Source organism: Euprymna scolopes, chromosome 11 (genome assembly GCF_053919585.1).
Source record: "Euprymna scolopes isolate OS-2025 chromosome 11, ASM5391958v1, whole genome shotgun sequence".
Taxonomy (NCBI): domain Eukaryota; kingdom Metazoa; phylum Mollusca; class Cephalopoda; order Sepiida; family Sepiolidae; genus Euprymna; species Euprymna scolopes.
Genome location: NC_136492.1, coordinates 56,154,026 through 56,166,478, shown reverse-complemented (window position 1 = coordinate 56,166,478; position 12,453 = coordinate 56,154,026). Strand labels below are relative to the sequence as shown.

General features: G+C 37.2%; 1 protein-coding gene and 1 long non-coding RNA gene across 11 annotated transcripts in view; one reads left to right on the top strand and one right to left on the bottom strand.

Annotated features, from left to right (window-relative positions):
* Positions 1 to 12,453, top strand: part of LOC145287858 (serine/threonine-protein kinase PAK 3-like) — a 268,674-nt gene that overhangs the window by 73,512 nt on the left and 182,709 nt on the right. The window lies entirely within an intron of this gene.
* Positions 1 to 12,453, bottom strand: part of LOC145287861 (uncharacterized) — a 233,559-nt gene that overhangs the window by 132,146 nt on the left and 88,960 nt on the right. The gene's annotated exons all lie outside the window — the stretch shown is intronic.

Here is a 12,453-nt window from a genome sequence, read left to right as displayed (position 1 = left end):
TCCCGTGGGGAGGCATAGTAAATAGGTACAATGACAAGTTTATCTTTTTTTTTCTTTTCCTGATACTTTTCACTTGACATACCAAATAGATGCACTTCTACTTGCATAAATTTAGCTTTGATGAAATTTCTTGGAATGACTGCTATGATTTTGTCACAGGTGATATTAGATCATTCAGAACAATTAAGTGGACATGAAAACCTGGAAGACAAAATGCGTTTTTCTTTCCTTTTTTCTTTTTTTCTTTAAATTGTTTTAGATGCTTTTGATAGGCATAATCGTTTATGGGTGCTGACACATGGGTCGACATCAGATCTGTTGAAAACAAATACGGCCATAAGTTTTGCTGTAGGTATGAGAATAAAACAAAATATCTAAACAAACTTTTCTTTTATTATATAGTAAAAAAATGAGAAAGAAGTATTATGAAAATTTTTCTGAGGGAAAAGTCATTAGTTCTAACCTTTTGTTAAACTTCCGGATGCTGCAGATTATCTAAGAGACACAAAGTTTATGGCGTAGCCATTTCTTGAAATTTTCTGCCATGTTCTAGCTGAGGTACCCATTTGTTGATGATCGTTGCAGGAACTATGATGTATTATAAAGGATGGCAGGAGTTTTTATCAAAGTTTGTCGCCTTAGTATTAATGCTGGAGTCCCTCAGGGGTCCAACTATCTTCCTGATCTATATTAATGATCTTCCAAATCACATCCTTACATCATTCATAGACATCTATGCTGATGACACTACTATCTATGGTAGCACATCTAAGACCGTAAACGACCAAGTTCTCTCTGATTCTCTCTCCTCTGATCTTGAGCAAGTGGTACAATGGGGAAAGAGGTGGCTTGTTACTTTTAATGCATCTAAAACAAAGCTTTTATCTTTACATGATCAACGCTCTGATCCCCACCTGGCATCAATTGAAATGAATGGCTCTCGTCTTTTGGGGGGGGGGGCTCATGTTTTGACAAGCTTCTGGCTTGACCTTTACTCCTGATCTTAAATGGAACACATACATTAAATCCGTTGCCAAGGCTGCTGGAAAAATGGTGGGATCCTTCTATCGATCCAGTAGATATCTCACTGCTGATGCGATTCTCTATCTATATAAGAGCCAGATACGTCCAAGGATGGAGTACTGTTGCCACATCTGGGTAGGAGCTACTAGAAAGGACTTATCCTGCCTTGATAGAGTTCAAAATAGACTTCGTAGCCTTGTGGAGGATGTCCTTTTCTCTTCCCTGCAACCTCTTTCTCACAGAAGAGATGTTGCGAGTTTGTCTCTGCTTTATCGTTATTTTTATGGCAAGTGCTCAGCTGAGCTCCATTCTATGGTCCCCCCTCGCCCAACTTTCACAAGAAACACCCGTCTAGCAGAAAACACTACCACTAATTTCCCCTACTCTTTATCTGTGCCTAAACCTAAGCGTAGATCCCATGAGCAAAGCTTCTTTCTTAGAACTGCACGCCTATGGAATTGTCTTCTGTTTTTCTGCTTTCCAGCTGACTACAATATGGTTGCCTTCAAGTCTAACGTAAACAAGTTTTTGATGAACCGTTCCATATAAGTTAACAAATTTACTGAATCTCCATTACTAACGGTTACTATATTGTCCAATTTCTACTGTACACTCTTTAACCCTTATCCCCGAGTGGCCTCTTGGCCTTGATAAGTGGTGATGCCTATGTAAAAAAAAAGAAAAAACCTCTCCATGTTCTGTTTTTGACCATATACATTAATAGGGTTACCTTATGACGGATGTGGCTCTTTGCCACGTACGAATGGTCATTCATTATCAAGACTATAGCTGCATAAGAGTGCTTTGAGACGCATATAGTGTGGACCAGTCAACAATGCAATGGAAAGCCATCTTAGAAATTTACTACCTCGCTAGATGAACCTCCTTAACCACAAAACTTCCATGGACCAACATGATTCAGGAGGTAGTGCAAGCCAGAGAAGCAGTTGACTTGAGTCTACCAAGGTGAACATCATTGCAATGTCTCACTTCAACTTTCGACTGTTACACGCTCATACATTCTGATCTATGAGCTTGCATTAAAGAAGAAATTAATGGCATTAAAACTGATGAAATTATTCAAGGCTGTTCAAAATCTAATCAAATGTGTTGAATCGAATTCGTAGGAAGATGGGAACTTTCAAACTTTCTTTTATAACTTTAACATAAACCTACATTGTTTTTTACTATATCGTAATAAGATTTTCCCTAATTTCATTGACTAGAATAGTTGCTTTAGAAAAAAAAGTAAATAAAACAATCTTGACTGCATTATGTCTCTTGCCCTGGGCAATTCTAAGAGGTCCACTCTTCCAGACTTTGGCCTCTTCCCGTGAAAAGGGGTTAGTTTATTGCTAATTGCCTAAGACACCTCTGCCGAGGAATGCTGACAGAATTGCCCAGGCATTTTTTGCAGGCTAGAGTGTTCTTTCTATAAGGTGATAACTCCTAAATCTTACTTTTCAACCTTGTGTCACATCATCTTCCCATCAGAGGCAGATAAATGAAGTTATATTTTGGTAAAGTTAATAAGATTTTCACACCACCTGGTAGTACACGTTATTAATTAGGGAAATAAGTTTATTTTGGTAGAACTTAGTCGAAATCAGAGTTTTTGAAATTTTATGTCGGAGTTAAACATTTTTGATTCCACATCCCTGGATATATTTAATGTCTATTTAAAGCCTGCATCATGAATCCTTAAAACTAACTGACACTACACATGTATAGATTATATAAAAATTCTAATGCACCAATGTTGGTTTCTTTTCTAAATAATCTTGTTGTATTTGGCAAATGTTCAAATTCCTCTTTATAATAATGGAAAGTACAACTAGGTTGGAATACTGCCAAATTCCCACAAATCTTATCAATTAATATAAAAAAAAGATTGTCCTCAAATTTCATCCTAAATGTCTACTTGGAAAAAACTTTATATATATTTATTAAAAGAATACCCATTCCGGGACTAGTAAAATGAATTCTCCGAACAGAGCAGTTTTGCACCATTTTATTTCCCCATTGCAAAAGTTAAAATCATGTCTAGAATCTTTATTCCAATTTTGATCCTTATCCACAATGATTTTGATTCTAGAAGATGGTTAAAATTGAAGATGTCTTAAAAAGAAAATCTTGCCTATAATCTAATGATTGTAGATCTAATTTAATGCAAAATCTGAAATATTTGAATTTTCAAATACGATCTTGTGCCCATATGCATCTCTAGAAACCTTTTAAAATACTTAATATTCCCCCAATTTCTTTCTTTTTTATTAATTGATGTCTAATAGCTAATTTCACAAAAATCAAAGGTATCTGAATTTTCATAAAGACCCCGACGTTGCACTTTTGCATAAAACTAAATTAAAATAAATATTTGAATCCTTTACACTTAGTAGATGTGTTCCAACCAGTGATAAATTAATTCGGTTAGGGATGAATTCTGCATATACAAATATATAAACATGCCTAACTTTGTATATGCGCCACCCTGTGAATGCAACTCTAAGATTCTATTCATGAAATCTTAAAACCTAAACCATAAAAAAAAGATGCATGCAACAGTTAACTTGTCTTCTCTATACATTTGTTAGTTTTATGTTAGTCCAGCAGGAAGACTTGGCATTGCCTGAGATTGAATAAGAAACTCTTTCTGAATTTTTTTAGATGAGGATTGATAATTTGGATTATTTGGATTACTGTTTCCATCTTTAGTTTTATTTACACAATGTTTCGACCAATGTAAATTCTAACATTCTTTAAGTGTTATGTTTCTGAATTTTGCAGATGAAGATTCGTTATTTGTATTATTTGCATTCTTCAGACTACTGTTCTCATCTTGAATGCCATTTTCACAATGTTTCGGTCGATGTAACCTCCGACCTTCTTCAGGTGTATTTTGTCAAAATTGGGAATGTTTTTGTTGAACTTGAGGAATCTGGATAGAATTTTGAATGGCACCCTTTACATCACAGGGGTAGTATGCTCTTGTTCCATCAGCCATGATTGGATAGAGGGCCTAAGTAATTTTCAATTGTATTTTCACCCAAACTGAGAATTGAACCTTTAAACTTTAGGAGAATATTACTTTTACAATTGATTTTTTCCAAGTACGTTAACTACTGTGCGGACAGTTCTAGTATGATGAGGTTCCTAAAATTCATGCTAGAACTGTCTGCAAGAACAACTATATCAGCAGACTCCTCTAGTAATATGACGGACCTAAACAAACATGACGTAGGGTAGTTTTAAACAGTTTTACATAGTTTCTGTGGCCAATGTACCCGTCAGCCACTATGTGTAGTGGTCACATAACTGTTCTCATGTGGAGCATTTACCTCAGGTGTATGATGATGCTGTGTGTATGTTGGAAGAATGTGTGGTTCATGTATTAATGTGTCCAGAAAGGCTCTATGGAAACTGTCTCTTTTTTTTTACCACTAATGTCAAGAATAAAAAGTTTTATCAGTGTGTGAAAGCACGCGATAAGGGCCAGTGTAGGGTGAAGTTAGGGGAGCTTTTACTGCATCCTTTTTAAGGAACAAGTGAGTCCATGTTGATATGTCCTTCGGGACCAAAGATTTTATGGTCTGTTCCCTAGGGTGCATCGGTGGTAGCTTACTGAGATAGGCTCGTAGTCTGTTGACAATACAGAGCTGAGTCAGTTGTTGTATCCTCTATCGAGGTCAGCATCTGACCTGGTAACAATAGACGTGCTCCATAGACTAGTTCGGCTGCAGGATATCCCAAGTCCTCTTTGATTGAGGCACGACAACCAAGAAGGACGACCGGTAAGTACTCGCTCCATCACTGTTTGTCAGAGTAAGCATGTAATGCTGTTTTCAATTGACAATGGAAGCGTTCTATCATCCCGTTAGAAGCTGGGTGATAGCTTGTTGTCAGAATGCATGTCATTCGAATTGTACACCACAATCAGTGGTGATGGTGGTGAGAACTCCGTAACGCAATATCCAGCCTGATATAAGGGCTCATGCTACAGATTCAGCCGAAATGTCATTTAGGGGAATAGCTTCAGGCCACCGTGTTAAACGGTCTATACAGGTCAAGAGATAAGTAAATCCCTGATTGACCGGCCATGGTCCAACCAAGTCTATGTAAACATGGCTAAACCGAGCATCTGGGGTGCTGAATGTTCCAAAGGGTGCACGGATATGCTCGTGTACCCTTGACTTTTGGCAGGATACACAAGAACGTGTCCAAGTAGTGATATCACGCCTCATGTTTGGCCAGAAAAATCTAGCTGTAATTAGCTTCACTGTGGCTTTGCATCTGGGGTGTGCCAGGTTGTGTAAAGTGTCAAAAACAACTCTACGATGAGTCTTTGGAACAAATGGTCGAGGTGAATCCGTTGAGGTGTCACAGATGATCTGCATGTCCGAGGTAGGTACGGGCAGGTATGCGAATTTGCAAGTCGCAAATTTAGGTGATGATGGATCCAAGGCTGGTCTAAGGCCATCTGCTGTAAATCGATATCTCATGGTGAGGACAGAATTAATAGGAAGGCGAGACAAGGCGTTTGTCACTGCATTCTGCTCACCCGAGATATCTCGGATATCGCTGGTAAATTGCAAAACAAAATCCAAGTGGCGTGTTTCGCGGGGACAATATTTGTCCGGCTTAGAACGAAGTGCGTATGTAAGCGGACGGTGATCAGTGTAGATCACAAATTGATGACCCTCGAGTGAATGTTGGAAGTGTTTCACTGCGAGGTACATTGCCAACAGTTCACGGCCAAACGTGCTATAACGTTGTTCTGCCGGTTTCAGTTGTCGCGAAAAGTATGCAGCTGTGCCTGATGCGTCAACGACCAGTGAAAACTGGGCATCGGGTACAGGATATGCAAGTAAAGATGTTGTTGCTAGTTTTGTTTTCACTTCATTGAAAGCTTTGAGCTGGATCTCATTGAGATTTGCTCATTTTTCTTCTTCCTGTTACGTAACAGGTCGGAAAGAGGAGCTAGAAGATCCGCACAGTGTGGGATAAAGTGTCTGTAGTAGTTCAACAGACCGAGGAAGTGCCTTAGTTGGTGAAGTGAAATAGGTGGTTGAAGGTCTTGTAGAGCCTTTTCCGGTAACGGAGATATACCATCTGGGCTGATAATGTGGCCCAGGAAAACTAGTGACGAAGCACCGAAAACGCATTTACCAGGGTTAATCCTCATCTGGTATTTCTGAAACCGTCCGAACATTAGCGGAGGTGAGTGACGTGTTCCTCAGGTGAGGCACTTGCCACAAGAATGTTGTTTATATAGTTATAGACGAGTTCCAAATCACGCACTACTTCATCCATGAAGCGCTGAAAAGTACTAGCGGCATTACATAAACCGAAAGGCATAGTTAAAAATTCAAACTCTCCGAATGGAGTTGTTACTGCCGTCTTTGGTATGTCGGCCGGATTTACTGGGATTTGAATGAATGCTGCAGGAAGTCTGCGCCTAGGTAAGCCTTGACCAAATCTAGTTTGGAAAAGGTCTTACAACCATGCAATGAGGAAGCAAAATCCTGTATATGTAGGATTGGGTAACAATCAGGTACCGTCATGGCATTGAGTCTTCGGTAGTCCCCAGTCAGACGCCAATCTCCGCCACGTTTTGGGACCATATGCAAAGGGGAAGCCCATGGACTGGACAAGGGGTGTATTATTCTCAACTGTAGCATATGATTGAATTCAGCCTTCGCTGCTTTAAGTTTGTCAGCAGGGAGGCGACGAAGGCATGAGAACACAGGAGCACCTGTGGTCTCGATGTGGTGTGCGTGGGTTTGCTCACCACAAAATTTAGGTTTGTTAATTTCGGGTAGGAATGTAGTGGAACATTTGGCATTATGCCAAGGACGGAATGTAGTGGGACATTTGGCATTATGCCAAGGACGGAAAGTTCCGTACTAGCGTCTATCAGGCGGCGTCTGCGCATGTCTACCATTAAATTAAAATGATGCAGGAAGTTCACGCCTAGGATGGGGTAAGGTAAATCCACTATGGTAAAAACCATAACGACTATGATAAAAACATAGTCCTGGCATGTTTGAACGGCGACGGTGGTGTGGGAAAGGTGAGTGGCTTTTGAAGTGGCGTCTGGGCGAATGTGACCTGCCCATGTTCAGCTTACTCACCTCTGGTGAGGCGTTCGATGGCTGTAAGTATAGCCACCGATGTTGCTTCTTGTGTTAAATTTCTATCCGCCGCAGGGCCCGCGGGTACTTCAGCCTGTTGCTGAGGGATTGCTGCGGTGGTAGGCCCTTTCACAAAATCCATTACTTTATCTGCCGATGCTGCTAATACGTCGATGGAATGCTTCTCTATGCTAGTACAGCCTTGAGAAGAAAAGCTGCTTAATTAGGGTACTGTCAGGGGGGACATCTTCTGCCAGCTCTTCTGCGGAGTAACTTTTGGCCTGCGGTCCCCTAAATGTTCATCATGGACCAACGTTTCAAAACGTTTTTCCGCCGAGACTAACGTCTGGAGCAGTACCTCCCGCTTTATGCTGTCATATGTAGCGTTAAGAGGGGTGTCAGTTATTAAGTCCTTGACAACAGGAGTCAAAGATGCAGGGAAAGAACTAAATAAAATATGTAATTGTGTTTGCTCCGAAATGTTGTTCGCAGCAAAATATAATTAGAGTTGGGCAGACCAAACTCGAATGTCACCGTCACAGGCAATGTTGTCATTTTAAGAGGAAAATAGAGCAAAAAAAAAATAATGAATAAATAAATAAACTATCCGGATACTAGAAGGACATTATCGAAGGACCACGTGAGGAAAAGGGAAAATATTTAGGGAAAATATTTAGACAGAGGCAAAAATAAGAAAAATATTTAACAGGCTAAAAAGAGAGAAAAAAAAAAATTTACAAGAAAATTAACTAGAAAAATGGTTCAAAAGAGCAGTGGTAAAAAAAAAAAAATGGACAATATGTGTGTGTGTGGGTGTTTTTTGTGTGTGTGCCTGCGCGTGTAACCTACAACCTGGAGGTAAATGAGTTCTTTAAACGGCTACTCACGTTTTGGCCGATACGTGAAAGCAAGTTTTTTTTTTTTTTTTTTTTTTTTTTTTTTTTTTTTAGTAAGAGTTCTCTCTTTTGTTTTGCGGAATTAACTGTCCCTTGAATTACTTGTCTCCTGTTCACATGTGTGTGCGTTCTGGCGTCATTTTAGCCCAAGAAGAGGGGGGGGACTTTTAGTCACTTTTTTTTTTTTCAAGTCATTTACGACGAACTTCTATCCGTGTCTCTCGCGTTCTTTTTCCTAGGATATCCACTACGCAGGTCAAAAGAGTCTGCAGGAAATAATGTCGTTTTTTTTTTTTTTTTACGGTGACGAAAAAAAATGTTTCCGTGACGATTTTTTATATATATATATCCTTCTCAGAGGTGTGAAGTTTGTCTGTATAGTATTATTTTTCTTGAGAAAAGTATTTCACAGGAATTTCTGTTCGCCGCCTTAAACGGGGAAGAAGTCAGGCTTGCCATTCAGTAAACTTGTGTATCACGTCGGGGGTCACCATTTTAGGGAGTTGAGTTAGTGCTTTTCAGGAACTCCCTAATAAAATAATTCGACACAAACTACTGAATAAACGAACAAAAAACTTCGTAAAACGTAACAAGGAAAAGGTTTATTGAAGCGAGTCAGGGTAAGATGCCCAAAAGATATAACTCTGATAAAACTTGTCTGCCTTTGCCCGGTAGTTATTCCCAAGTGGGAATCGTCGATACCGGTGTAGGCAGAGACGGAGAGTAAGGAAACGGGTCCGCTCTCTTTGGTGTCTGGCTGGAAAAAGGAGAAGTTTTTTTCGTCCGGAACGGAAGCAGTTAGAGTTCCTTAGGGGCTAAGGAAGGTCCCTGCGCTATGCCTCTCATTGGTCAGTATGTGCCATATTGCACAGTCAGGGGAGGCACTGATGCACAAGAAAAAGAGTTTTATTTGTTTCTGCTACATATTCTCTCAGAAACGAAGCAAGCAGTGTGCTATAGATCTTGCAACCCATGTCTAGGATGTAAAAGAAACTCGTAACTCTTTGAACATCAAATGGAGGATGCTGGAACGGCAACCAGCTTTTATTCACCAGTTTTCAGAATTTTACTTTTGTTACTTAAAATAGAAACTGAAATCAAAATTATGCAATTTTAAAACGAATACAATTAATATATATATATATAGAGAGAGAGACACAACAAAAGTGTGAAATGAAGTCACAAAACTATATATTGGTAGATATAGAATGTATCATTTATTAAATAATGGAATACAAGCAAAATTTGGGGGATAGAAGTGATTCTTTCTGGCATAAAGAGTCTCTTCTATCCCCCAAACTTTGCTTGTATTCCATTATTTAATAAATGATCCATTCTATATCTACCAATATATAGTTTTGATTTCATTTCATACTGTTGTTGTCCTATTGTATAAGCTCCAATAATAGTAAAGTATGCTTAAATATGTTTTAATTCTTGCAGATTTTGTATAAATTATACTAGAGTTAATGTTCTATCGATTTTTAATATATTATAAAGTTGCAATTTCAAAAAATAAAAAAATATATCCATATGACTTGGGTGCATTAGCTTGAATCGAAACCAAAATAAAAACTTATGAAAATATATATATATAACTTGAGTTCCTTCAACCATAACCAAAACTTATGAAGAATTCTGGATAAAATTATTTATGACGAGAAATAGAAGAACATAATAATTAAACGACCTGGATGTAAGCGTGACACACAAAAGAACACACACACTATCGTATTTATATATATATCTAAGACTTCTGATATCTAAAAATATCTTCTTTGGAGCAAGAATTTTTTTTCTTCACTTTTTGATACTAAGCCTCATTTCTTTTAATCTATATAAATAAAACCGTAGATATGTGTGTGTCTGTAACCGATAAACTTTTAAGCTACTCGTCACATAACACTGAAATTAACAGGAAATAGTAATCATACACCAAGGATAGTTTATAACAAGTAAACTTTTTGTTTGTATGGAAGAATAACGCATACAGAAATATGTTGGCAACTTGCTGACATATTTCTATTACTTCTGTGCATGCACAAATTCATTCACATCTTGAAGTGGTTCTGTCAATAGCGCAAACAGTAGGGAAACCGACTGGAGCACTAAATGTTTTGGTTCCAATTCGAGCTGATGACACCCAAGTATTTCTTTTTTTTTTTTTTTACTTTTGAAATTAGTACCATATATTTAGGTACAATATAATACTCAATACAGAATTGGCTTTGCAATAATAAAAATGGAATCTCCATGAATTAAAATATTTTAGCATAATCGGGCAAGCATACCCCCCCCCCCAGTGATTTTATAAAAGCTGTTAGTTTTTGTTGATTTTAGAAATCATTTCAGTTTCTTTGCTGTTATTTTAACAAACTAATTCTTATCAATACATAAAATATACTTCCTAATTAAACCTGCTTCTAGTAATATTTTTTATAAAGAATATTCATTTTTAAATCAAAAAAGATGGCTATGAACGTTACATATGAAGTTATAAATATACTCTTCCATAGTCGTCCTCCACATCTTTTTTCAGGGAACTTTCAGATGTTCTAATTGAAAGGATTTGCAGTCTGTTACTTTTATTACTTAATTAATATCATTCACAACTAATTATTTTTGGACTTGATGATATGTAAATGAATATGTACACATTCTCGTATCTTTTATGTGTGCATATATATATATATAATTCACTCTTACACTAATTAACTGCTCATTATGAATTTTGAAACACAGCTGCTAGATGTAAGGATTGGTAATGTGGGCTATATTTAGTTTAATGCATTTTTTTTTTTTTTTTACTCTTGTTCACCCCCAAACAAAGCATATTGCCACTTGGGATGTAAGAGGCTACTATTTGGGATCGTGTTTAACAAGAGACTGGGAGCAGTTGAGAAGTGAGATGTCTGTTCACATTACATTTAAACTTCGGCAGGTTAGTACAATCAGGTAAACAAGAAGCAGAGAGGGAATTCCAAAGTCTAGCAGTTCAAGAGAAGAACTTATTAGACTTTCTAGCATTTAGTGATCTCTATAGTAAAGGGGTGGTATTTTGCTGCTAGACAGGTTTGTTGGGGGGGGGGGTTAAGGGCAATGAGTTCATCAGAGCACATTCCATTAAAGTACTTGTAAAACAGGCGCAACATTGTGGTGATGGGGCAGGAGTTGGAGCTTGGTTGATAGTGTAGGATCTATTAGATTGGAGACTATTTTTTAATCCTAGCTAAAAGGGAGGAGCTAGTGGTTGATACACCAGCCCAGGTGTAGCAAAAATACTCTGTGCATGGGAAAATGCTCTCAGTATGTCAGTTAAGCATGCTTCCTTGAATTTCAATTTCTGTAGACCCTATTAAATGTTAAATATTTTATAGTCAAAATCATGTAATGGATTTTGATAAAATTGGGCATAAGGATTCTAGCCATAAGGTTTAATATCATATCTTGATTTTAATCTTTGTAAGAGAGTATAAAACTGGTATAAAAGGGCATATATCTCTCTTTCTCTCTTTGATATATAATAGCAAGAAGACTCGATGATGCTCGGGATTGAATGAGGATTACTACAATGTACTTTTCATTATGCTCGTAACACCATATCACTTTTGTTTTGTTTTTTTATTACCTGCTCCTATAGTTTTGTCCGTTATTATAGTCGGAAGAAGCTGAAATGTTGGAAAAATCTAAATTAGTTTCTTAGACATATGGTTTAAACTCCACTAAAATCAAATAGAAATATTTGAAGTTTTAAAGAGGTTCTGTCCCCAAAGGTCACTTAGGGATGGGAGCACATATCTATTTGGTACATAGATGGTAATGTAGAGATTTGGGGACACTTCCATTTTCTTCCCTCCAATAAATACACTTTTAGATTTTATGTAGATTCTCAAACCTTTCTTTCTATAGCGAATGCACAAACATAGACATTGCATTATTCATATATATATATATATATATATATATACATACATGCACTTTTCAGAGCATAAGATGATATAATTGTTTCTACAGTTATGTCGCAGCTCATAAGAGCCAAAAAGTCAACAAACCGGAAGTCCAAAACTTTAGTTTCACCCTCATTTAGGATCATCAGTTAGACACATCCAACCTCAGGAGCTGCAACATCGCTTGACTGTACAAAACAAGGAAATTGATAATGATAATAAGCATTGAATCATATTTGTTCATTCATTCATCAAATATTCAAACAAAGGAATCAAAATTCTTAATCATGTGTGTGTGTATGTATGTATGTATGTATGTATATATATATATATATATATATATATATATATATATATATGCTGAGTAGAATGATGAAGCCTCATATATATATATATATATATATATATATATATATATATATATATATAGAAATGTAGAGTACTCATAAAATGGTG